Genomic DNA, 24,700 nt, shown 5'->3' with positions numbered 1-24,700 from the left:
AGTAAAGAGGTTTCAGTCAAACCATGTGATTTGGGTTTACCTAGCAATGTAGAATCTCAAAAGATTCTATCTTTCAAAAATCCTTATGTTAAACATAAACCATCTTCTAGTGAAAAAAACAATCATAGGAGCAGTCCTACCTTCTACAACAACTCCCTTCAAAAGAAAAATCTGTTCTTTTTTAATCTTGGTGCTGATTAATGTTCTGGTTTTCAGAGATCCATTCTTCTATCCAGAGGTCTTGTATCATACAATGAGTGTGTCTGTTCTTAAAGTCAAATGAGCTGTGGAGCTCTCTGGTGCATACACCTGCTTGTCGTTTGTAGCCTCATCAATATGAGGTCTAGAGGAACCAAATTTTAATATTTTGACCAGGAAAGCCACTCTGACTCCATATTCATCTAGTGTTTCCTGCCCCAGCATATGTGGACCCTGCTAATCTTCCATCCTGATGCCATTGCCTAGGCGGCATTTATTCCTTATTCTCGGTCCCATTATTTCATGCATATTATGCTGGCAGTTGAATGTTTTTTTTAATGCATATTTAAACAACATTAACCTAGATGCATGGGGAAGGGAGTGCATAGTATGAAAGAACACCTTAGAAGCTTCAAAAGGACATAACCAATACCTGACCCATTAACCAATAGCACTGAAAAGATAGGTTTCTATTTTTACATTAATACTGGCGACATAGAGACCTTGTAAGCTATTTAATGCACTAAAGGCAGCCATTTCTCACAGGAATGTGGAATAAAAAAAGATTTCATCCTCTTAAGCTGAAAGCAGTGATGGAAGGTAAAACCCATTTTTACTGACCCCAGACCTGCAATAGCTTATTTGGAGTTATGCACTGCAAGGCCATATTTCACAAACTAAGCAGTACTTTTCAGGTTGGACTTTCAGTGTTATGCTTTATGTATGCAGCTGCATTTGTACAATATAGCCATAGCAATGTTTTTGTTTACTTAGTTTGAATGCTATAGTGATGGGTTCATAACATTCATAGAGTTGCTGCTGAGGAAAGCTAAATTATATATGAACATGATTTTATATTGCATTTGTGGAGATTGGTCGAAGTATCATTATTGGCATTTATATAATATGTATAAAGTGATGAGCATAGGCATACATCTGAAGCATCTTGATATTGAGTAAACAATCCAGGTTTTATCCATATCTCTAACAAGCAGATTGCTTTCACCTCGCTCATTAATCCATTACATATATAATGCACCATCCTAGGATAATTATTCTTCAGCCAAAAAAGGGAATAACTTTTAACCTCCTCAACTATCCCCCCCCCCCCCCTCCGTGTCGGTGTGCTAGTGCTACGTCCTCCTTGTTTTCCATCTTGATGCCTATCGTATATTGTCACATTCCTGTCCTACTCCTGGTCCTCTTCCCCCACGGGATTCATGCGTTTGTCCAAGTTATCTGGGTCTGGATCAGTGAGTGCTGTGGGTGTTGGTGAACCTCTCATATCGGTTATCATTATTGCCTAAGCTCGTAGATCCTCCTCTAACTTTTCATCTTGTCTGAGATGTTTCATTCGGACTGCCTTTGCAGTTGCCCATTTGCAGACATCTCTTATCCATGGCAGCATTGCAAATTTACTGCTTCGTTTTCTTTTCTTGGGAGTAGGTAGTAAGCCTAATAACATTGTGCGGATATCTTTAGGTACCTCCTAACCTGTGGCTTCTTTTAGCTTGTTTAGAATTTCAGTCCAATAGGGGCAGGGCAGGACCATACCATATGTAAAAAAAATCTGCATCTGAGGCTCTACATCGGGGACACTCACTCGAGCTGTTCAGATATAGTCTGCTTAATATTTTGGGGGTAAGATAAGTTTAATGTATGAAACTATACTAAAGTAATTTGAACCAAACGTAAAACTATACTGAAGTCATTTGAACCGTGCGTTCGAACTCACGCCTTTAACCACTTCATGTACTCTAATCCATTCCTATGTCGTTAGGTGGTCTCCTATAGCTGAATCCCATCGTGGTTGGATGGGAAGTACTTTAACTGTCAAGTCGCCCCAGATCGCTTGGTATAAATGTGAGATGAAGCAACGACCCTGTGCCATATAGGACATCACTTGGAGAATGTTCGTTGTAGGGGGCTGTTCTGGAAAAGAGGTAGCCATTATAAAAAATGCAGTAACCCAACAAAAAGTCCTTGAACCTGGGTGTTGGTAGTACAAAAAACAATGGTCCTGCACCTTTCTTTTTTTCACACAAGTTTCTTCTGTAAACAATTAATATTCAAATAAGACTTAGAGCATGCATAAAGTCAGCTCACAGTAACCTAGGTCAAAAAATAGTTAAAGTACTTGGATGTGCAACAACCAATACATTTCAGAAAAAAAGCATGTATTTATTAATCACAAAATTGAAATCAACAGACAGTAGATATTTTACTTAAAAATGAGAAGAAAAGTGGTTACGCCAAGGGAGCGTGCAAAAAAGTGGGTACTCTAATGTGAAGAGAGTTAAGATGAGAAGGGGAAGAATTCCCAGCGGAATCAAAAGGCAAATATGAAAAAATATAATGTGATTGATAACAAAAATCAATCTCGGTGGCCTGGCCAGTAATGGTTAGTTATACAGTTAATTAATTGGTTCAACAATATTTATAAGCAATGGAGAGATATATCATCTTTGGCAGGATCGGGGAAGGGGAATGTGGTCCAGGGTTGCTGGGGGTAGACATCAACGTTTGGGGGTGAATGTTTTGATTTGTTCGGCATTCCGTCCATCAACTGTGTGCCTTTTGCTTTCTCACCCTAAGTGCGCTGGGTATGCCCAGATGTGGGTCCCAGGCTTACTGTGCCAATGGATTCAAGCTATCCTGGCTGATGTGGGGTGAAACCCCGAAACCGGTCCTAGGATGCTTATTTCTGGTCCAGGGAGGACCTGGCTTGGCAGTTCGGGCTGGACTGTTCTCATGAGGCACAGGGTCAAGACTGATTTGCATATGGCCAGGTCTAAACTGGAGTGGCATGGTGAGCACAAGAATGATGGATGTAACCCAGATCTCTTGACTAGGGGTGAATGTATCTTGCTCCTCCTAGGCCCTATATCCCTGCAGCCCGGACCCCCACCGCGCTGAACTCATTTTTCTTTTCCTCCTAGTCCTCGGGCATTCGTAGCTTCCTCCGCACCTCCTCGGCACGGAGGGCGGTCGCTTTCACCGCTGGTTGTCACCACCAGGCACCGCACGGGTCCCGCTGTCCTTCGGATGCCCTCCACACTCTCAGCGGCATCTCTGAATCTCTACCCTGGGACTTGTCCTTGCGCACATTCCTCCTCAGGATCGCCCTCAAAATGGTGAAATTCTCACCTTCACGGCCGCCATCCAGGGTTCCCTATTCCCTATTCTTCTGGGGCCTCACCGTACAAAATCTCCTATGGCATTCTCCAGTGGACCGAGTCGTTCACCCCCGCTGGCCATCAGTAGTCGTCCTGGTTTTTTTGTTTCTCTGCCCGTACTCTGGAGGAATGCTTTGTTCTCACCGTATTCCCCCGTAGTGGGCCTCAGCTTTCCCTTCTCGGTCCATTCAAGATGGCGCCAGCATCCCACATGCTTCGCTACAATTTCTCTTCTGCTACTGATATAAGGGGTGTGTACCTCATTTCCAATTGTTCCAGTAGGGATCAACGGTTCATGGTTATAATCATGGGGTCGGTGTTTGTATTACACCGCAGGATTCCGGCGGATTTCCCTGCAACCAGCGAGAGCGATGAAAGACGTATCTACAAAGCCATTTTACCAGGCCACGCTCCCCGTTTGTGGAGATTGGTGACAATAAGTGATGAGGACTTATCCCCCCCTTTTGTTTGGAACATATAGTGGACTTACATTTCCTACAGCTAATTAATCGTGCAGTGAGATGCCATGGGGCTTTACATGGAGAATCTAGAATTTGATCTTTGCAATCAGAAAAATCCAGTTGAGTGTTTGACAAATGGGATTCATATCATTGAGTTCTAAGCAAAATCTAACAGCATTCTAAACACTAAGTATTTGGTGATACATTTCTTGAGAAGACCAGTATGTATGATGTAGGAGTCTGGCTTAGTATATGATGCACATTTATTTAGGTGAAGCACCCTGCACTAATCCAGACAACCTTATGGTAATTTGAGTTGTCTTAGACAACCTTAGAAAGCTCTCTAAGTGATACCTGTGAAGAGCAGCCTTCAGGCTTAGTCCAGAAGGAGTTTTAAGCAGCTTGTTTCACCAGGTCTAATGATATAGTGTAGGTTAAACGAAAAAGAACCACACAGTGTAGTTATAAAAATAGTCATATTTATTAAACAAACTTACTGACACGTTGGTATAGCTCTCATCCGGAGATATAAATCACAATACACACAATATTTCAAAAGGAGAATGGGTAAGTGGCATAAATACGCAGTGGTCTCTAGGGGGAGACTAAACCATATACTAATAAATTGGAAGGTGTACCATGACCGAAGTCGAGACCTGACCCAGAAGACTTCGAAGTTGCGGCTTCAGTTTTTCAGAAGACTGACCCTTCCCAGGGGACCCTTAAGAAACCCAGTGGAAGATGGAAGGTTGGAAAGTCACCCCACCCGTGGATACCCCAGGAACCAGGATACCTACACCAGGGAAGCCGGGTGCTTAGGTGTGAAGTGACACCGGACACCGCCGTAGACCACAATGGAGGACTTAAGTGAAGATGCTGCTGACGAAGAAGGTAAATGAGTCTGGTGGAATCCAAGGGTGGATTCTTCAAGAGGAGTACCTGCAAGCAGAGGGGACAGCGTCTATGCCACTCTGGAGTGACCAGGAGGCACGGATGACCAATGACCACCGATAACGGAAGATGCAGGAGGGTTGACAGTGACCTTGTCACTGTAGCTGTGAGGACCAGGTGATGCTGTAGAAGACCAGGATCCGTTCACAAGCTGTCCCACGTCGAAAGTCGACAACCAGGGAGGAAGATCTAACAAGCCTTGGCAGCAGCATTAAACGTGGAACACGGATAAGGAGCAGTGTCGGGACCAACAAGGTCCAAGGGACTCACCAAGTGCAGGAGAGTTAGAGCAGGCCCCGATCAAGCAGCGAAACCCACTGGAGCCATAGAAGACCCTCAAGAGGACCCGCAGGCTGAAGGCACAGGAGTTGCAAGAGGACCTTGTGCAGATCACAAAAGATGCAGGGCCACGATGCAGATAATGTGGTGAGGACAAAGATCTTGTCAGGAGAGATGCTGAAGGCTGGAGCTTCTTGGAGCCCGAAGATCTCTGGAGAAGATTGTTAACAAGCCTTGGCAACGACAAGTCAATGCGGTGTTCTAGTGGTTCCAACAAGGGATACTGTCCTCAAACTCGGTGAGAAGACAGAGCAGGCCTTGAGCGAGTTGCAGAAACACCACGTGTGTTGCTGGACCTTTTGAAGTCTGGAGCACGTCAGGAGCGGCAGACCGGTCAGCTTAGTTGCGGTGCCTGCAGATGCAGGGGAGTGACTACTTCACTCCAAGGGAGATTCCTTCGGTGTCTTTGATGCCCACAGGCCTGGAGAAGAACCTGGATGAAGACAGGCACTGATGAGACAGAAGATGCAAAAGACTGGCAGGACGACGAGACCAGGAGCAGCAGGAGTCTTCCCAGATGCAGTCTTGGTTCCCAAAGCAAAGCCCAACGAAGTCCAGAGTGCTCAGACGGTAGAAGTAGAAGTGGTTTCAGATCTGATTCTTGTCCCACGACGAATCTGAAGAGCAACCCACAGGAAAGCCCTTGAGTACCCAAAGGAGAAGGTTAGGAAGTTTCAGGGTTCCCTCCCAGAGTAGGGGCAGGACAGAGGGGAGGATACTCCCATGTCCTTTGTCCAGTTTCGTGCCAGAGTGGGAGCCAACAGCTACCTGAACAGGTCTCAACTGGAGTATGCAAGGAGGGCACCAAGTGTGCCATTCAAAGCAGTCTGGTGACGCTGGCAAGCTTCCCCCATCCCAGCCCAATACACTAAGTCCTGGGAGATAGTCGCACCTCCCTGTGACAGGAAACCTATTGTTCTACCTTCCCCTGCTGGAGCCTGGCTCAGCAGCAGGAGGGCAGAATCATGTCTGTGATCTGCAGCAGCACTAGCTTGATGTTAGACCCTGAAAAGGTGACTAGAGGCCAATTCGGAAGATGCCAAAGTACTTACTATAGTCCAATTTATGGAGAGCACACATTAAATGGGGCCCAGATTAGCAGTATCCCAGTCAGGCTAGTCAGAAAACAGAATGACACAAGTAAAAAGTGGCACCTCCAAGCAGGGTTCAGGCAAAAGGTGGGCACGATGGACCAGGTCTTTCGCTTTTCCGCGATCTATTGGAAGTCGGTTACCATCAATAAAGGTAGTTTATACCTGGCTTTCATAGATCTTCGGATGGCCTTTGACCTGGTACCACGTGAGAGGCTGTGGGAGGTTTTGAAGAATATGGGATTTCCTGGCCCCCTCCTAAGTTTAATTGTGCATCTTCATGAAGGGAATTATGCCAGGATCAGGTGGGGTACCCAAGGGGAACTAACCGAAAAGATCCCCGTGAAGAGGGGTGTACGCCAGGGATGTGTCATGGCTCCCACTCTGTTCTCTCTTTTTGTGAATGGAGTGGTGGATTATTTAAGAGAAGAACCGGCTGATGCCCCATCCCTGGCAGGAGTTAAAATCCCCACACTCCTCTTCGCCGATGACACTATTTTAATTTCTAAGTCGCCGTCTGGCTTACAAAAGCTCCTGAACCGATTTAGCGCATTTTGCCTTGATAGAGGTCTTACAATCAATACTCTAAAAACTAAGCTCATGGCTCTAGCACCTTCACCTAGATTTAGAAATAATCTCTTACTTAATGGAGAGCCCTTGGAGCAGGTAGAATCATATGATTATCTGGGCATCAGGGTTAATAGTCGCATGGGCTGGAAGGATCACCTGGCTAAAATGGTGTTAAATTATAAAAGAACATCTGGGGCGGTTATGAGTGAATATCGTAAATCCAAAAGCAAGCCCCTCTCACCGCTCCTAACAATTTACGAAGGCCAAGTTCTCCCGTCCGCTTTATATGGCTCAGAACTGTGGGGGTTTGAAAACACTGTAGAGCTGGACAGGGCTGAAAACAAGTTTCTGAGAGACGCAGTAGCCCTCCCAGTCTCCACTCCCCTATTTCCTCTAAGGGCTGACATGGGCAGGCGCCCCCTTAAGGATATAGTGCGCTTACGCCCATTACTTTTCTGGGTTCGTCTGCGCAGGACAAGGGAGCTCCTGGATTATGCTGCCGCCCTAGATGAATTAATCCAGCTAAACACCAATAATAGGGTTAAGTGGCTGAGCAACTTGAAGCGGCTGGTGGTGCTCCTGGGTTTGAGCGACTCATGGGCAAACCAATCACCTCCGCCTAAGATGGTGATTAAAAAGCTCTACTGGAATCTAGTTCAGCAGGAAACACTTTCTAGTAGTTCTGTGGGCTCACTTACTGAGCGCTTTTTGTCCTTTAAGTGGTCATGGCGCTTCGAACCCTTTTTGGATTACATCGAGCAGCCCCTAGATCGATCTCTTTACCTGAAGGTTAGACTCGGGATCCTCCCAGTAAATGCTTATATCTCGGGGTGGAAAAATAATGTCGGCAAAAGGAGCTCATGCCCTGGCTGTGCAGCCCCTACTGAGTCAGTGGCACATTTCTTTTTTGCTTGCCCGGCATATAGGGTTGCTAGGAGGATCTGGCTAAAACCATTATGTAAGAATATGGGTGTTAGATGCCATGCATCGGCTTTGCGGATACTTACCACCGATACCTCTTCAATTACTATGGTTTGTGGAGTTGCAAAATTTTTGGGCTCTGCTTGGCGCTCCCGCATGAGGTGTTACAAAACCCATTCTGAATCATTTATTAGTTCTGAAGCACTTGTTAGTTAAGAGTACTTGGTTAGGATGCTCATCATCCTGTCTTGTGACTGTACTTATTTTTAATGGTCTAATGCCAACTGTGTTTTATGAACCCTTGTTTTGAAATTTTTTAATTGTATTATGTTACTAATTGCTCTTTTATGATGAATTTCATCGAATAAAGAATTTGATTTGATTTGAGTAAAAAGTGGTAGTAACCATGAAAGCAGATCCTACTTTCCTACAGATGTTATCACAATAGTCAAGGTATTCCATGACAAGGGCTTGATTCAGTTCATTTAGACCAATGCATACCTATTAAAAGAAAACCTTCAATGAGGAGAAAATCTTATTCACAGATGCTTGGCTGAAATAGTTTCAGTGAAGCCACCTTGCTAGCACAGTAAATTAATAGAGCTGATAGTCCCCATACTGAAGTTGTTTGAAGTCCTTTTGTTCTTGATACTGGTTGACCAACCAAATAATTGACTTAAATAGAAAATAGATCTAGTGATCCAGTGTCCTTTCTTCTCTCTGATCAATATCCCTGTGTCTCAAATGCAGTGGCAGGAAGGTGCCGGTCACGATCTAGATCGGCTCTGTGCTGCACGGCCCCTATTGACCATCATCCTGCCTCCTCTCCCCTCCCTCCCCCCCACAATGTGCGGGAAAGCACGGCAGACCCCATTGAGCTCTAAGTCATTTTGTGGCTGGGTGTGTGATCCCTGGTCAACGGAGGTGAGAATGGCGGGCTGCATCAAAGCGGGCCTGGAGCTCCTGCTGCCTTTATGGAGATTGACGCCCGGCTTGATCAGCAGGTGAGTCCGACCTTCGGCCAGGTGAAGAACCAGGCTGAATTAGGCCTGGCGGCTCAGGGTACGCCTTAATCTCCTGAGTTCACCTGCTTTGTTGAACAGAGACACAGGACACTCTGTTGAGCGTAGAAGATCAGGTTTATTAGCTGCAGCTAAGTACAGTTGTCCCAGAAGTACACCTGGTATGTTCTTAGGAGACTTCCACTTTACTCCATGGCGCACAATCTTTTATAGCACATATATTCACCAAGAACACTCCCAATGCATACATGATTAGCCAATGAGAAGAGTTTGAAAACAAGGTATAACCAATGAAAAAAGTTTGAAAACAAGATATCAAGTAACCCAAATAAACCTCTCTTCCAACTGTTTTTGTCACCCCTCCCCACAAGTTAATTAGTGGTAGTGTCCACAACTCAACTTGCAGGTAGCAGGACACATTTGTATGCTTTGAGGGCAGTTGTGAAATGAGAGAATACAAGTAGAGAATAGCGAAGGCCAGAAGATAAGATAAAGTCAGGAAAGAATGGTGCGAACCAACAGACTGTCGAGACAGGGTTTAGTCAAACCAGATGAGGATTAGTGGACTCAGCCAGTCCCTGACATTAGTTTCGTAAACAGAGGCAGGAGGTTATTTTGACACGTTGCAGTGAGATCAGCAGAAAAACTTTGTTTATTGTGCTGCCTGAGTGAGGGCAACACAAAATGGCGGTGGAACACAAAATGGTGGCTAAATACAAGCAAGATCGAAAATCGAATTTCCTCAGACCCTCCTTTTGCCATTACTCAGGCAAATCCTAATTCATTGCTAGGTGAGCATTTTCCATTCTACCCATCTCATTTAAGCAGGTATATGTAAGATATCAACAGGGATATAAAGAGAACAAAGCATCGGGTCATAATTAACATTCAGATAGCAGAAGAAAGTAATGACCACTATTACAAACAGGAAATATCATTTTTTCACAACCCTAGGCAAAAGCAAATCCTAAAATTATTTAGCGAACCTTTTCAGGGCTCCTATGCATTTCAGTGACTATTGTATACTCAGGTGAAACAGTGGCGATCCTTATCAATGCTCTCAGGTGAAATGGGGATACTCTTCAACAGAGGATAGACTTCATTCTGATTTTACTAAACAGAATACTATTCTAAAACAATGCCAGCAAAGCAATAAGAATCAGTCTCCTAACACCCATTCTATGCAATTGCACAGGAACCCCTTGTGCAACCATAACTATGCCAAAGTCCGTTCTAAGCCTCTCTGGTAGGCTTCTATCATCCATCAAATCTGCTTCTGTTGTTTTCTTCCGCATTGGGCCTCTTCATTCAGGCCTTCCATGAAAATAGTGCTTCTCAGTATCCGTTGGGTGTGCCCTCCTAGCAAACACTCACAGCTCACTCGAAAGTCTCAATGTCTCAAGGCAGTGCACCAATATATTTCCTCTGCGGCAGGCACTACAGATATTGTGCTGTTCGTTGGTCATGGGCATAAATCATCTCGTGCAGATCCAAGTACTATTAATTGGAAAGAGCAACAGACTTTCACGCTCAGCAACACTTTCAGGCTCCAACACTCGCTATTCAGTGTCAGAGGATGTTCGGGCTGCTCTTTCTTTCATTTTCCTTTCATCATGTAGTGCCTTAGATCCTCCGGTGCACTGCCCTTCCGTTGGAGCAAAGAAAAGAGGGGGGTTGACCAAAACTCAGGCCAAGGGGCTCAAGGGACTGCACACTGTCAGAGGTTACCAGCACATGACAGGTAGAAAACTGAAGCCTCAAACCAGCCCTGCTATCAACAACAGGGATCCTTCTCTTTCGGTCTTTTACACTGAAACTCTGGTTTTGTGATGTCCAGTGCCGTCTGATGGAGCAAGTACGATGCTTTGGAGATACCATTGATGGCGCGCTGGCGATCGCTGTCCAGCCTTGCTACTTTCTGGGTGCTGGGACTGTAGGGCCAAGACGTCCACCTTTCATCTGTAGCTGTCACTGATGGGAATTAGGCTTAAATCAGTGTTCTGCAGGTTATTATGACTTAATTCCCGCAGAATCTAGTGACATAGGAAATGTGACACAGTTGTTAGTTTCCTTCAGTTTAGTATAAAAACAGTTCACTGTATTTAACAATGGGACTGCAAGCAGGTGGCCTGCAATCTGCGAGGGAGTGACCATATGCCATGGGACAACTCTGATCTAGAATACACTGTCATTCTCAAAGGCAGTACTTCTAGTCTCTTCAATTGGGTACCCTTCATTATCCTCTGCCATCTAAGGGTAGATAGTTACATGGGAATTCTATCATGTTCAAAAAAATAAATGTAAGGTATCTCCTATTGAGGTGGAAATCTTGTCTTACTATAGTATTGAATCAGTTAACCAGTCCATCACTACCCTGACAGTCAGACTGGAAAACATCGCAGTAGGCCTTAAGAAAATTCTTGAAAACCAGTCTGGTCATACAAAAGGGAATTATACATAATATGGGGGTCCCTGGTACATTACTGCAGTCTGGAAGTGTAAACCTGAACAATACTCCAACAATAATAAAAGGGCTGACTGGTGAAAGGAATCCGGAAAAGGGAAATGGGACTAGGACACAGCTAAAATCCCCAATAACTAGGCACAATGCAACATCAATCAGGGGAGAAGTGGCAAAAGAAAAAATCTATAGGAAGAACAAGAAATTACTCGGGTGATAGTAAAGTTTGTGACACAATACCAAGAGTATGGGTGATACACAAAAGTCAAAATAGTACACAAATTTTAACTCTACCGCTGGCCGCTACACCATATACGGTAATCTCAGCTAATGCTCCAGTTCCTTCTTCAGGGAAACATGAAACCTGGTTTCCTTTAAGGAACAAAGCCATACACTACTTAGGTAGCAGAACAAAACTGACTAATGTAATATAGAAATTAGGTCACCATGTACAAGAGTCACAGATCTATAATTTATCCTTGCGTCCAATCAGGATACATAAATCTAGGGCTGCCTGTTCCTTAAGGGAAGGGGGCAGTAACGTGACTAACTGCAGGTGACACACTTTGATCCTGTATATCTCTGTTTATTTTCCTTCAATAGCATTATAGCCAAATAGACATGCACTGGTGAAGTGTTGTCTGTCACATTCACAGCATGAAATATCATATCTGTGAAATTTAGTAACCAGAACAAGTCCAACCAACTGTTGCGTAGCGATGGGCATCGTCATGACCATCCCCTCACAACACAGGGGAGCTTGTAACAGTATTAAGCAAAAGCGTAAACACAAGGCAAAAACAAAAAAAAGTGCATAAAATAAAAACACACATGCCAAGCCATCAGGTATACTTGCTGTATACCAAGCACAGAAAGCATAGACAAATTTCAATATCATATGTAAATGAACGATGACGCACAACACTATGTCATGTACTTTATACACAATGAACCTGCAACTCAACAACTAATATTCTGGCCTGCTTAATTTGTCAGGCTGCACAAAAATAAACACAAACATTTATTTCCAAAGAAGTTATGCAAAAACACATCTGTTTCAACACACAGCTGACAGCACCCTCCTTTTTGCAATTTGCACATTGATTAGGTCCCACAGGGACATATGGAACACTCGTTCCACCACCTTATGATATGGACCATTGCTGTTTCGTTGGCTGTTAACCCCTGCTTTTTTCACTACTCTTCACCTACTGCAACATTCTTAGTCCTTTCTAGTCTTCTCTCACCCTGATTTCCTGCCTATAGCCATTCAGGGCGCTTGTTTCACCATTATTCCTTCACAACTGACATCTTCGTCAAACCAACTCACGTGTCCAACTGTAGTCTTGTCAGCCCTCGAACCACCCAGAACAATCCATGAATGATCTGTGGACAGAAGCAAAAAAAATACACAACACACAAAAGAAAAATACTTCCTTCTACTTCTTTTCTTCTTCCCTTTTTTCCCTCCTTTTATTAGAGTGATACTTAAATCTCCTACCCTGTTATCCAACCCAATGCTTTACCCCGTTACTATAACGGAAGAGAAAAAAAAACAGCAAAAAACAAAACAGTAGAGAGTAGTCCCAAACATTTTTAAGAGCCCCCTTTTGAGCTCTCTCCCATATTTCCTAGAAATTCTTCTACTTCGATGGGGGATCGAAAGTTGTACATCTTGTTGTTATACATAACCCGCAAAAAAGCGGGAAATCGCATCTGGACTGTGGCACCTGCCGCCCTGAGCTTATCCATCCTCTGGCCCAGCTCCCATTGCCGATCTAATGTCGCTTTAGAGAGGTCTGACCTGATTTCACACAAAAAATCGGGACCCTTGAGTGTCTTTGATTTTAAGGCAAGATTCAAGATTTTTTCTTTCAACGAGTATGTAAAAAAGTTCACCAAAATCTTGCGTGGTTTGGATCTCCCTGGGTTAAGGCGAAAGGGGTCGCGATGGATCCGCTATATATCTCTGTCTAGTACCTCTGCTGTTTCATCTAGTTTAAGTGAGTCCCTCAAGAGTGACACCACAAATGCTTTTAAGTTCTCCCCCTCTCTTCCCTCAGGGACTTTCAAGATCCGCAAGTTGTTCCTTCGTGAGAAATTCTCAAGCGATTCGAGCCTCTCCTTCATGACTTCCCCTTCCCTCCGCAATGTCTGAATCCTGCCCTCAGCAACCTCCAACTTCGATTTTATAACCCCCATCGCTCCCTCCAAACACTCCGTTCTATCACACAGCATGTCCACTTTCTTTTCCAATATTTCACAGGCCGCTCTTATTTCAACTTGATTTGCCTTAGCTATGGCAAAGTCACTCCTGATCTCCTCCCTCATAGCTGTCATAGCAGTCAAAATGGTGTCAACTGAATTGTCTGACTTGTCTGACTCTCTGGCTTTCTGGCTTGTCTGACTCAAAAAGGGAAGAAGAAAAGAAGTAGCAGTAAAAGCAAGGGAAAGGGGAGGGAAAGAAAACAGAAAGGGGGGAAAAAAAGGACAAAAATGAAATAAAAAATAGAAAAGAGAGAGAAAAAGAAAAACCAAAATAAATATATAATAATCCATTCAACTTTTCATCTTTTGTTTTTAGGGGCTATCCCCTTATGGATCCCCCTTTTTCTGTTTTTCTTTCTTTTTTTTCATTAATCTCTGAAGTAGGAGGGGGATCTAAGAAAGAAGAAGGTGGTCTTGTAGGAAATCATCTTCTATAATTACCAGCAGTTTAATAAAGAGGAGTAGGAGCAGGATGGGGGGGGGGGGGGTGAGACGAAAATCTTGCCATACACTCGGCAAGAGTTAGGAAGGAAGGGTTTTCCAGGGGAGGGGGGAGGGTCGTAGGGGGGGTACAGGGGGAAGGGGGGAGAAGTAATGACATTTCTCAGGAGTCAGACCTCACAAAGGTTAGAAATTCAGTCTGCTTTATAATTTTTATTTTTTATTTTTCATTATCAGAGAACAGGTTTACCTTTCCTAGTGGTTACACTGCCTTCATAGGAGTGGAAAACAACATCGGGGGACGGCTCAAAATGAGAAAGGAAGGTGAAAGAGAGGGAGAAGGAAAAAAAAACAATACAGATAACTCCTATTAGGTTTTTATCCTGTAATGTCAATGGCCTGCAGGTAAAGAGTCGAAGATACAAAATTCTACAATACTTGAGAGATTCCCCTGCGCAAGCCATCGTCATCCAGGAGACTCATTTACTAAAGGCAGAAGTCTCCGAGATGTTAAGGAAACAAACTTGGGTAGAGACATTTCTATGTACGGATCAAACCGCCAACATAAGTGGCATACTAATAATTTAAAAAAAATCAGTTAAAGTCCAAATTTTGGATTGTAAGGAAGACGGTAGCGGGAGATGGTTAATTTCGAGAATTGTACTGGAGGATACTCCGTTAATATTGATAGGATACTATGGGCCGAATCAAGATGATCCCTCCCACTTGAAAGTAATCCAGAACCACCTCATACTCTCACAGGACCCAGTTATCTGGGTCGGGTACTTTAATATTGTGCTCAATCCTCTCTTAGACAAATCTTCTAAGTCAAGAGCACTCGTTCCATCTAAATCAAGGGCGGCTTTGTTGGACATTATGGAAAATCTCGGTTTAGCTGATGTATGGAGGGAAAGGTCAGGTAATAAGTTGGGGATTTCTTTTCAAAACCTCAAATATAAACACAAATCGAAAATTGACTACGCCTTTTTTAGCTACAACCTAAAAGACTCCCTAAAAGGGCTCACTTACCTACCCTTACACATGTCAGATCACATGGCTATCATAATTGATCTCCAAGGGATTACCCAGAAGAAAGAGTTCTCTTGGTCTTTCGATCGCACGATACTATTAGAAGAGGAAGAGGTTAATTTTTTGTTATCTGAGGTAAAGTCTTTTTTAGATATAAACTTGAATTCTGTAGATCTTAATATAGCTTGGGATGCCTTGAAGGCTTATATAAGGGGCTGCATAATTAATAGAGCTACTCACAGACGGAAAGCTTATCGGGAGAAAATACAAAACATTCAATTGGAGTTGGCTAAATTAGATCTGCAGCTGGGTTCTAATATGGCATCCCCGGGGGTGGCAGAAAAACAGGGCATCCTGAGAAGTCAGCTTGAAATCATACTACAAGAAAGGTTAACTAAAAGATGGGAGGCGAGTAAAACTTCCCACTTTGAATTTGGGGAAGCAGCAGGAAAAGTTCTGGCATGGAAGGTTAAAACAGAACAGGCGAGAAAGAATATTAAAGAGATTAAACGAGAAGGAGAGACTATTACTAGGATTTCCGATAGAGAAATAGGGACTGCCTTTCAACAATTTTTTCAGGAAATTTACAAAGAAGAGGTTAGAGAAGACCCAGAAGCAAGGGAGAGGTGGTTAAATAATATTGCTCTACCATCTCTGCAAATATCACAAAGGGTTAGTCTAGAGAGGGAGATTTCAGAGGAGGAGGTGGGAAAAGTGATAGGTCATCTGAAGAAGGGGAAAGCCGCGGGTCCGGACGGATTACCCGGAGAACTATATCGAGAGATAAGTTCTGCCATTATCTCGACATTAACGAGCCTTTTTAACGATATTCTTTTGAGAGGGGTGAATCCGCCTGACTCATGGAATGATGCTACTATCGTCCTTATCCCAAAGCCAGGAAAAAACCTTTCGCAGTGTGGGTCTTACAGGCCGATTTCCCTTCTAAACAATGACTACAAAATGTTTACATCTATTTTGGCATTAAGATTAGGGGAGGTAATCGGATCGATAATACACCAAGATCAAAGGGGCTTTATAAAGGGACGTCAGTTGGCCGATCACACTCGAGATCTGGTAGGGGCGATTGATATTGCAACAACATTTTCTCTTCCACTGTCTATTTTGACCTTAGATGTCTCAAAAGCCTTTGATAGGGTCAACTGGCCATATTTGGTGGAGGTGATGAGAAGGTTTGGGTTGGGGGAAGTTTTTTGTCGGGTAATTGAGAAACTGTATTGGGCTCCCACAGCCAGATTACTAGTCAATGACACGTTAACAGACTCGATAAATATAACCAGAGGTACCAGACAGGGTTGCCCGCTGTCCCCGCTCTTATTCAACCTTTATATAGAGCCGTTTGCTCAAGTTCTAAGGGAGGAAGTGGACATTCCTCCCTTCGTATTTGGTGAATGGGAGAAGCGGACAGCGCTTTATGCGGACGATATCCTGGTTTATACGTCAGACCCGCAGAGAGCTTTTCTGATTGTAATTAAAAAGGCAGGAGAATTTGGCCAAATTTCTGGTTATGATATCAATGCCAGCAAAACAGAGATCATGTGTTGGAATGTCCCAAACGTACAGTTTAATGTCGTAACATCCATGAGATACTTGGGAACACGTATTACTCAAGAAATAGGAAGTCTGGCACAGACCAATTTAGACCGTGTTGCCTTGGAATGTAGGAAACGTTTGAATTCTTGGTCGTTCCTGCCACTCTCGATTTTTGGGAGAACAAATTTAGTTAAAATGTCCATCCTTCCAAAGTTCACCTTTATTTTTAATTCTATTCACTTGTCTTTTGAACGGAAAAAACTGGAAAAAAGTCAGCGAGAAATAAATTCGTTTATTTGGAATTTCAAAACAGCTAGGCTGACTTGGAAGAAGTTGATAAGAAGGAGGGAAAAGGGAGGGCTGGCTCTCCCAGACTTGTTATACTATGCTTGGGCATTTCAGCTGACCTATTCCAGGATGCTTCTCAAAACCCCCGCAATATCATCTTTGGGGGTTATGTTTAGGGCTATGTTAGGGGGAGTAGATATTCTTCCGGATGGATTTCTTTTCAAGTTTGGAGACATGAAATACTTTAAAAAAGTCAGATTAAAGATCTTGCAGTCAGCCATATTAAATTGGGTCCAGATAAAAAAAAAAGTCAGGTTACACTACTACTCTAGCTTTGCCCCGGTGTGGGATTCCCCTGGGCTTCCACCTTGTATGCAAGATAGCTTAGCAATCCCGTTAAGACGCCGGGATTCTAAGATGGGGAGAGCTTTTGGTGGATGGAAGGTTACAAGACTGTGAGGTGCTGAGGGCAAAGGTGGGTATGGCCTTTTCTAGGTTCAAATACATACAGTTGGATAGTTGGGCTCGAGCAGTTAACAGGAAAGGATCTCAACTGGGAACATGTAGCCAGTTCTAACAACAACTGGTGGAAAAGCAACAAGAGGGTAAAGAAGTGGCTATCTGGTATTGATGCATGGTGGAGGAGGCAGATGGAGACTTTGCCTTACCAGATAAGTTATGAGGAAATGAGTTGGGCCTCCAATGTGAGGATTTATGGATGAGATCCTTTTCTTTTCTTTATAAAACAGTCAAACCAGCTTGGTTAAGACGCAACCATTTGTTTACCTTGCATCGGGCCTACCTTTCACCCCAAAGGCTTTCCAAGTTCCTGTCAGGGAAGAAATGTAATAAGTGTAATCTGGTTGCAGCTACAGACACCCACATGTTTAGGGATTGTCCTGCCATTAGGCTGTTTTGGGAAGAAGTAAAGGTTACTTTGGATTCGATTTTAAATATTTCATTGAATTTTACTCTTCCGGTAATAATTTTTGGATTAGAGGAAAACGTAAGTGGACAGGCAAAGTCTTTTCTTTTTTACTCCATTATTTTGGCAAGATGACAAATATGCAAATTTTGGGTGGAAGCTAAAGCCCCATCACATGCAGCTTGGCTAACATCAATGTATGAAACCTCCAAAACTGACTTGGCCAGATCATGCAGTAAAAGAAATCTGTCCTTTTGGGATTTGTTAACAAATTGGAGATAGGACGACCGTGATTTTTTTTTATTGATTTTTTTTCCCCCCGGGTCCTATTATTATGCTAATTAGCCTCCAGAAGACCCTGGGAATTGGTCTCTCCCGTTTGTATTTCCGGGTCAGTCAGGTTGAATACCATTGACTGGAGCTCCCTCTTTTCCTACTCAAGAGGTTAATCTCCCGCCTATTAAGTCAACTCTGCTTGGAAAAGGTCATCAAGGAGGACATTTCGTTAAAACACCTTAAGGCAGACTTGGTTGGTGGTTGGCGTCTCTTTTGTGGTTGGAGGTAATGGCAAATGAGGACAAAAAAAGAAAAAAAAAACACACAAAAGAAAAACACTTCATATAACACACAAAAATATCAACTATAACTTTTAACCAGGAGACAAAACATAACACACATTAACAAAACACAAAAAAATAAAAAAATACAAACCTAGTGGTACTTAACTGTAACCATCTTGTCAACTTTGCAATGACTAAAACATGTAAGCATGTTAAGCCACCTTAATTTTAACTGTCTTAAAGGAAAACATTTTCACAGACACTCTGTGTTCCCTTGCGCCACAATTCCTCCTGTGAAAAATGAATCTTAATTTGCTGATCGTTTTTACCTAGGCATGTAGCCCACAAAATTCTAAGAAAGAGCTTCATCTTACTTTTTGTCTGAGGCTAATGCCACATTTGTTAAATGAAGGCAACTACGTGGACATTATTTTTCAAAAGCAGAAATACCAATGTATTACTTCCTTTGAGGCCCTGCTTTGAGCGAGGCCGGGCAGGAATGCACTTCTCGACCTTGCACAGTCCTCCAAGAGCTAAGAATAACACCTAAGCAGAACTTTCTGGGCTGCTATCCAGCCTCTGCCAGCATTCCTGGTCCCCGCCACTTTTCAAGGTTCCTATAGTGTACAAGCATTAATGTCTTCTTGTCAGAGAAGCTTTTCCAAGCAATGGTTGTTCATCTGTTTACACTCACTCCTAACTCCCACCTTACTGACCTCGAGGTCAAAATCTGCCTCGCGTGTCTCTCTTTCCTCACCCTGAAGCTGTCAAAGACAAAAAGCCTTCCTAACTCTTTTTAACCTGCAATAATTAACCCTATTTAAAAACACATGTTATATATATTACTTCTGTTAGAGGCTACAATTTGTTTCTATTCTTAGATTATTAAAACAGTTAATGTGAATAATGCGCAGAACATAATAACATATCATACTAGCTTTGGAAAAAATGTTAGTTACTACCCTATGCAACGGTACTTAGTTCATCAACCTTAAAAGGATGAACGTCTCAGTAGTTCTAGCTTGAGTTAGAACCTTCAATCTTGATATTAAACTCAAACCTCTGCACTGGGCACATTGGCTCACTAAGACATTAAAAGCAACCCCAAATGGGAGCAACCTGCAAATTTGTATTGTACCTAAATATATGCATTTACTGAAGCCTAAGGCACTTTAAAGCTATTGTAAAGGGAAAGAATGGTGTTAAAATAGTCTATTTTACCCAATTTCGACTTTGATATTTGGGGCACTTAAAAATAAATATCCTATAATTGTGTTACATATTATTCATCCTCAGAATGTACTTTACAGATTGCAGATATTGGATATTAGACATATCACATGCAAATTCTTTAAAAAAATGAGTTTTTTAAAGCCTGCAACAAGTGAAATTCCATATACAAATGTCCTCATTATGCAGTACAACACAACTTATAGAAATGCTTAAAGAGAGGAAACCCTTAATTGAAATGTCTTCCTGTAATACAAAATAATGAATATTAGTTTTGGAACCTTTTTAAAACAACATTTTGAAATGCAAAGTTTCACCCGTGTTAAGCTGAGGGCGAAGTCCTGGCCGAGTAAACATTCTTGTCTATTAGAGCTGCTTGCTTAGCGACAATAAAAGCTTGTCTCTCAGTGTTGTAGCATGAGCACGTGGCAGTTTTTTTTTTCAAACGAAGACATATCAATGCGTGTTGCATTTGAGTAGAGCAAAAATTTACTTCAGCTGAAGTGTTTGCCTGTTAATATCTAATACAATGTATGTAAGTAAAAAATACTATAAGTTTATTTTTCTACAAAACACAATTTCGTTTTTGAGGCCATTGTATTCCTAGTGAATGTGAATTTTAATTTTATTTTTTAAGCATTTAACAGTTTGTACATGTGCATAATTGCTTACTCTATAAATTATATAGCAACATATAGCTATTTAGCATATCACATGGTTCATTTCTGGATTTTTATTTAATTTCTACTGACATTTTGCTTAACAGACTGAAAACATCAAGAAAAACCACAAACACACATTGAGCTCATTTCAGACATAAACAGAAAGGGGTCAAACACTCAGGACACATACATTTAACCCACAGATCAACACTTAGGACAGAAACAAAGGACAGCCCACAGACTGTACTTAAACCAAACTATTTCTAAATACTAGTTGCAAGTCATATTTACAAGAAACGCTTCTTAATAGTGTTCCAAAAGACTGCAAAAAAAAAACCAGCCCAACAGACTGCTATATGTCCAAGGAGCCAAAATACACTTCATTCATAAGATTGCGCAGAACAAAGGATCCTTGTATGTATTATGTCCATATTTTAATTCCCTGGGGATACAGAATCACCAAGGAAGAAATATGTTTTTATACCTAAACCTATTTAGGTATTCCCTCAAGGGAGCCGGCTAATTTAGTTCCAACCGGAGGAATTGGACAAGAGTCCTCCAGCCGGGAATCCCTATCACAACCAAAACAACAAAACCAGGCATCGTTATTTCACTGGACTGTTCACAAACATCAAGGGGTTAAATCAAATAACACAGCACAAATGTACTCACCCCTCTGCTTCGGCTTTTGCAATAGCCGAATCAAAGACCCAAATCAAACAAAATTGTGGGAGCTGCCCACCAATACTTAACTAAGTGTCTTCTTACGCCAACAGAAGCCCGTCTAACATCTCGCATTACCATACATCACCAAAAAGGGCCAAAGCAAGGCGGCAGTCAGGGCAGCAGTCGGCAGCCGTCAGGAAGGAGAAACCGCGCTGAAAAAGACCTTCGGACCACTTTGACATACAGGGGTCGCTTGACGTGGTTCGCGATTCCTCCCGAATTTTCTTGCGGGGTTCCTCACGACCTTCAGGCAAAACCGCTACCTCTGAAGCCGCCTCACAGAGGGCACCATTTGAAAAACCAGGCTTAATTAGGCCTGGCGGCGCAGGGTACGCCTTAATCTCCTGAGTTCACCTGCTTTGTTGAACTGAGACACAGGACACTCTGTTGAGCGTAGAAGATCAGGTTTATTAGCTGCAGCTAAGTACAGTTGTCCCAGAAGTACACCTGGTATGTTCTTAGGAGACTGCCACTTTACTCCATGGCGCACAATCTTTTATAGCACATAGATTCACCAAGAACACTCCCAATGCATACATGATTAGCCAATGAGAAGAGTTTGAAAACAAGGTATAACCAATGAAAACAGTTTGAAAACAAGATATCAAGTAACCCAAATAAACCTCTCTTCCAACTGTTTTTGTCACCCCTCCCCACAAGTTAATTAGTGGTGGTGTCCACAACTCAACTTGCAGGTGGCAGGACACATTTGTATGCTTTGGAGGACAGTTGTGAAATTAGAGAATACAAGTAGAGAATAGCGAAGGCCAGAAGATAAGGTAAAGTCAGGAAAGAATGGTGCGAACCAACAGACTGTCGAGACAGGGTTTGGTCAAACCAGACGAGGATTAGTGGACTCAGCCAGTCCCTGACATTAGTTTCGTAAACAGAGGCAGGAGGTTATTTTGACACTTTGCAGTAAGATCAGCAGAAAAACTTTGTTTATTGTGCTGCCTGAGTGAGGGCCTCTAGACTAACTGTTGTCTCAATTGTTTATAATTTTGTTTCCATCTGGATATTTGATGGGAGATATTTGGTTGTTTTTATATTTGGGGATTAATTGTTTTTTGTTTTCTGCACCAGTAATAGAAGAGATAGATGCCCCGCCTCGACGATACATGTCACTAGGCCTACCTACTCTTTTCCATCCCACTCAGAGCATAAACCTCGCTGCAGCCCTAACACTCCCTACGACAACATGGGCAAAGATCTCAAGATTGTAAGCCTCAATGCACGTGGTCTTAATCACCCAGTAAAACGCACAGCAATTCTCTCCCTGCTAGAGAACTCTGGCAGTGATATTTTTCAGCTACAAGAGACTCCTCTTTTGTCAAGGGACACAGAGCACATGCCCTTGCCACGATTCCCCCACCAGTACTGGGTCTCAAGCACTGCTTAGAAGAATGGTATCGCTATCCTTTTTGCAGAGAAATTCGAAGGCAAAGTAGTGTAAACACTCTATGAAGTAAAGGGTCGCATTTCAGTCTAGTTAACATACACAACCCAAACACACAAGAACCCTTCATTGTTAGGACCCTCACAGAAGTTCTGGCATCTCCCAATGCAGCAATACTGGTGGGGGGAGAATTTAATCTGGTGCTGGACAATGCATTAGACCCCTCTTGCCAGCGTACCACACAAACTGGGACATTCTCGCCTGAGGGCAGGCGCTGGCTTGAGGAGAACGGTATACGGGATATCTGGCGTCAGCTGCATCCGGAGACACAAGACAATGCATACTATTCGGCCGTGCACAAATTACATGCATGATTAGACCATTTCCTGGCATCAACAGCACTGATCTCTAGGTTGAGGAACGCATCTATCGAGCCCAGGTCCCTCTCAGACCACGCAATGATCACGGTTTCAGTCCAGCCCGACGGTGACTGTCCTATTTCTTCCACATGGCGCCTAAGGGACAGCTTCCAACAATCCCCCAAAATTTTACTAGATATGCGTGAGATGAGCATAGATTACCTGCTACGCAAAGACACATCCGTGGCAGCGATCTGGGAAACGCGGAAGCTAGTAATGAGATGAGAATTTATTGCAGTGTCAGCGGCCCAAAACTGAGAACGCCAGGAAAAACGACAAAGCATAGAGTGAGAGATCAGGGAGATGGAGTCTATCCACAAGTGCACAGGAGACCCGAGGGTGTGGAGGGAGTTGGAAAAGAAACGGCTCCTTCTAAAATGCTTAGACCTGGATAAGGCAGAATATGCCCTGCTAAGACTTCGACATAAAGTCTTCCTGAGCAGCGACAGATGTGGGAAAATGTTCATCCAAAAGGCTTAGGGCAAAGACCCCTTGATCAAGCAGCCATCAGGCGAGGAAGTATATACAGATCTTGAAATAGTCGAGTCCTTCAAAACCTTTTATCGGACTTTAAACGCCAACGCCGAATATGACTCAGAGCACCAGGAAGCTCCTGCTTACCTGGAATTGAGCATGGTCACCCGCTTCCCAGATGCTCTTGCGAGTCAACTTGATAACCCAATCCGACCCGAGTAAGTCATCACAGCTATTGCCCGCCTGAAGGTGACAAGGCCCCGGGCCCAGAAGGGTTCCCAGCACAGTTTTATAAAGCCTTCTGCAAAGAGTTGGCGCCACTGCTGACACGTCTATTCAATTCCTTCCTTGAAAGTGGGGCAATCACTGACTCCATGGCAGAGGCATCGACATCTGTGATCCTTAAGCCCCTTAAAGACCCCTGCGAATGTGGATCGTATCACCCTATATCTTTGCTTAATAGAGACGCAAAAATCTTTGCTGGGATCTTAGCAGCCTTACTGCACCCACTAATGGCGGGCCTCATTGATCCTGACCAGGCAGGATTTATTCCCACACGCCAGCGAGGAGATAATGCTAAGCAACTCCTTCATCTAAAGGATAGTGTTCACAGATCCCACAAAGAAGTTTTGTTTCTGTCAATAGACGCAGAGAAAGCGTTTGACAGAGTACGCTGGAGATATCTTTTTGATATGCTCTGCTGCTTTTGATTCGGAGAGCGATATAAAATGGGTTGGATGCATTTACACGTGTATTTGTTAGAGTGAATGGGTTATCTTCAGAAACGTTCCCAATGGCACGCAGCATGAGACCGGGTTGTCCGCTACCCTCCCTCTCTTTGCTCAGTATATGAAGCCACTAGCCTAAAGGATTCAGGACCACCCGCAGATTGGGGGTCTTCGATTTGTAGGAGATGTCCATAAAATCAGTCTGTATGCTGATTTCGAACCCATCCACATCCTTACCAGCACTCCTGGGTGAATTGGAGGGCTTCGGGAAAGTCTTAAGCTTTAAAGTGAACCTGACCAAATCACAGGTTCTAAATCTATCTGACCCCCCCCATGTGTGTGAAGAGAACTTACGGAACAGATTCAGATTACAATGGGCAAAGCTGTTGATAACAAATCTGGGCATCCGTCTAGCCTCGACACTGCCTAAGACACTTGCGTTAAACTATTCAGCGCTCGTTGAGCAAACAACGAAGGCGTTGGATGGGTGGTCACGTCTAAAGCTGGCATGGTTTGGTCGTATCGCAGCAGTAAAAATGACGGTGCTACCGCATATTCTATATATTTTGCAGACACTACCACTTTTCCCACCACCAAAGGCCATGCGCACTCTGCAACTAGCCATCAATACGTTTATTTAGGGAGGAAAAGAGGCGATATACTTCTGTAGCCCAACTGTCGCAGTCCAAGCGGGGGGGGGGCTAGGGGGGAGGGCTACCGTTGATCCACAGGTACTTGCAAGCTTCACACCTCTGCTATATAGTGGAATGAAACCTCCCGCTTTCCAAAAAGCACTGGAACTTTATGAAATCA

At 43.3% G+C, this 24,700-nt stretch overlaps 1 protein-coding gene across 1 annotated transcript in view; it reads left to right on the top strand.

Annotated features, from left to right (window-relative positions):
• Positions 1–24,700, top strand: part of LMBRD1 (LMBR1 domain containing 1) — a 701,604-nt gene that overhangs the window by 531,458 nt on the left and 145,446 nt on the right. The window lies entirely within an intron of this gene.

Source organism: Triturus cristatus, chromosome 6 (assembly GCF_964204655.1).
Source record: "Triturus cristatus chromosome 6, aTriCri1.1, whole genome shotgun sequence".
Lineage (NCBI taxonomy): Eukaryota > Metazoa > Chordata > Amphibia > Caudata > Salamandridae > Triturus > Triturus cristatus.
The sequence above is the reverse complement of the archived record's forward strand: the minus strand, read 5'-3'. Positions and strand labels throughout refer to the sequence as shown.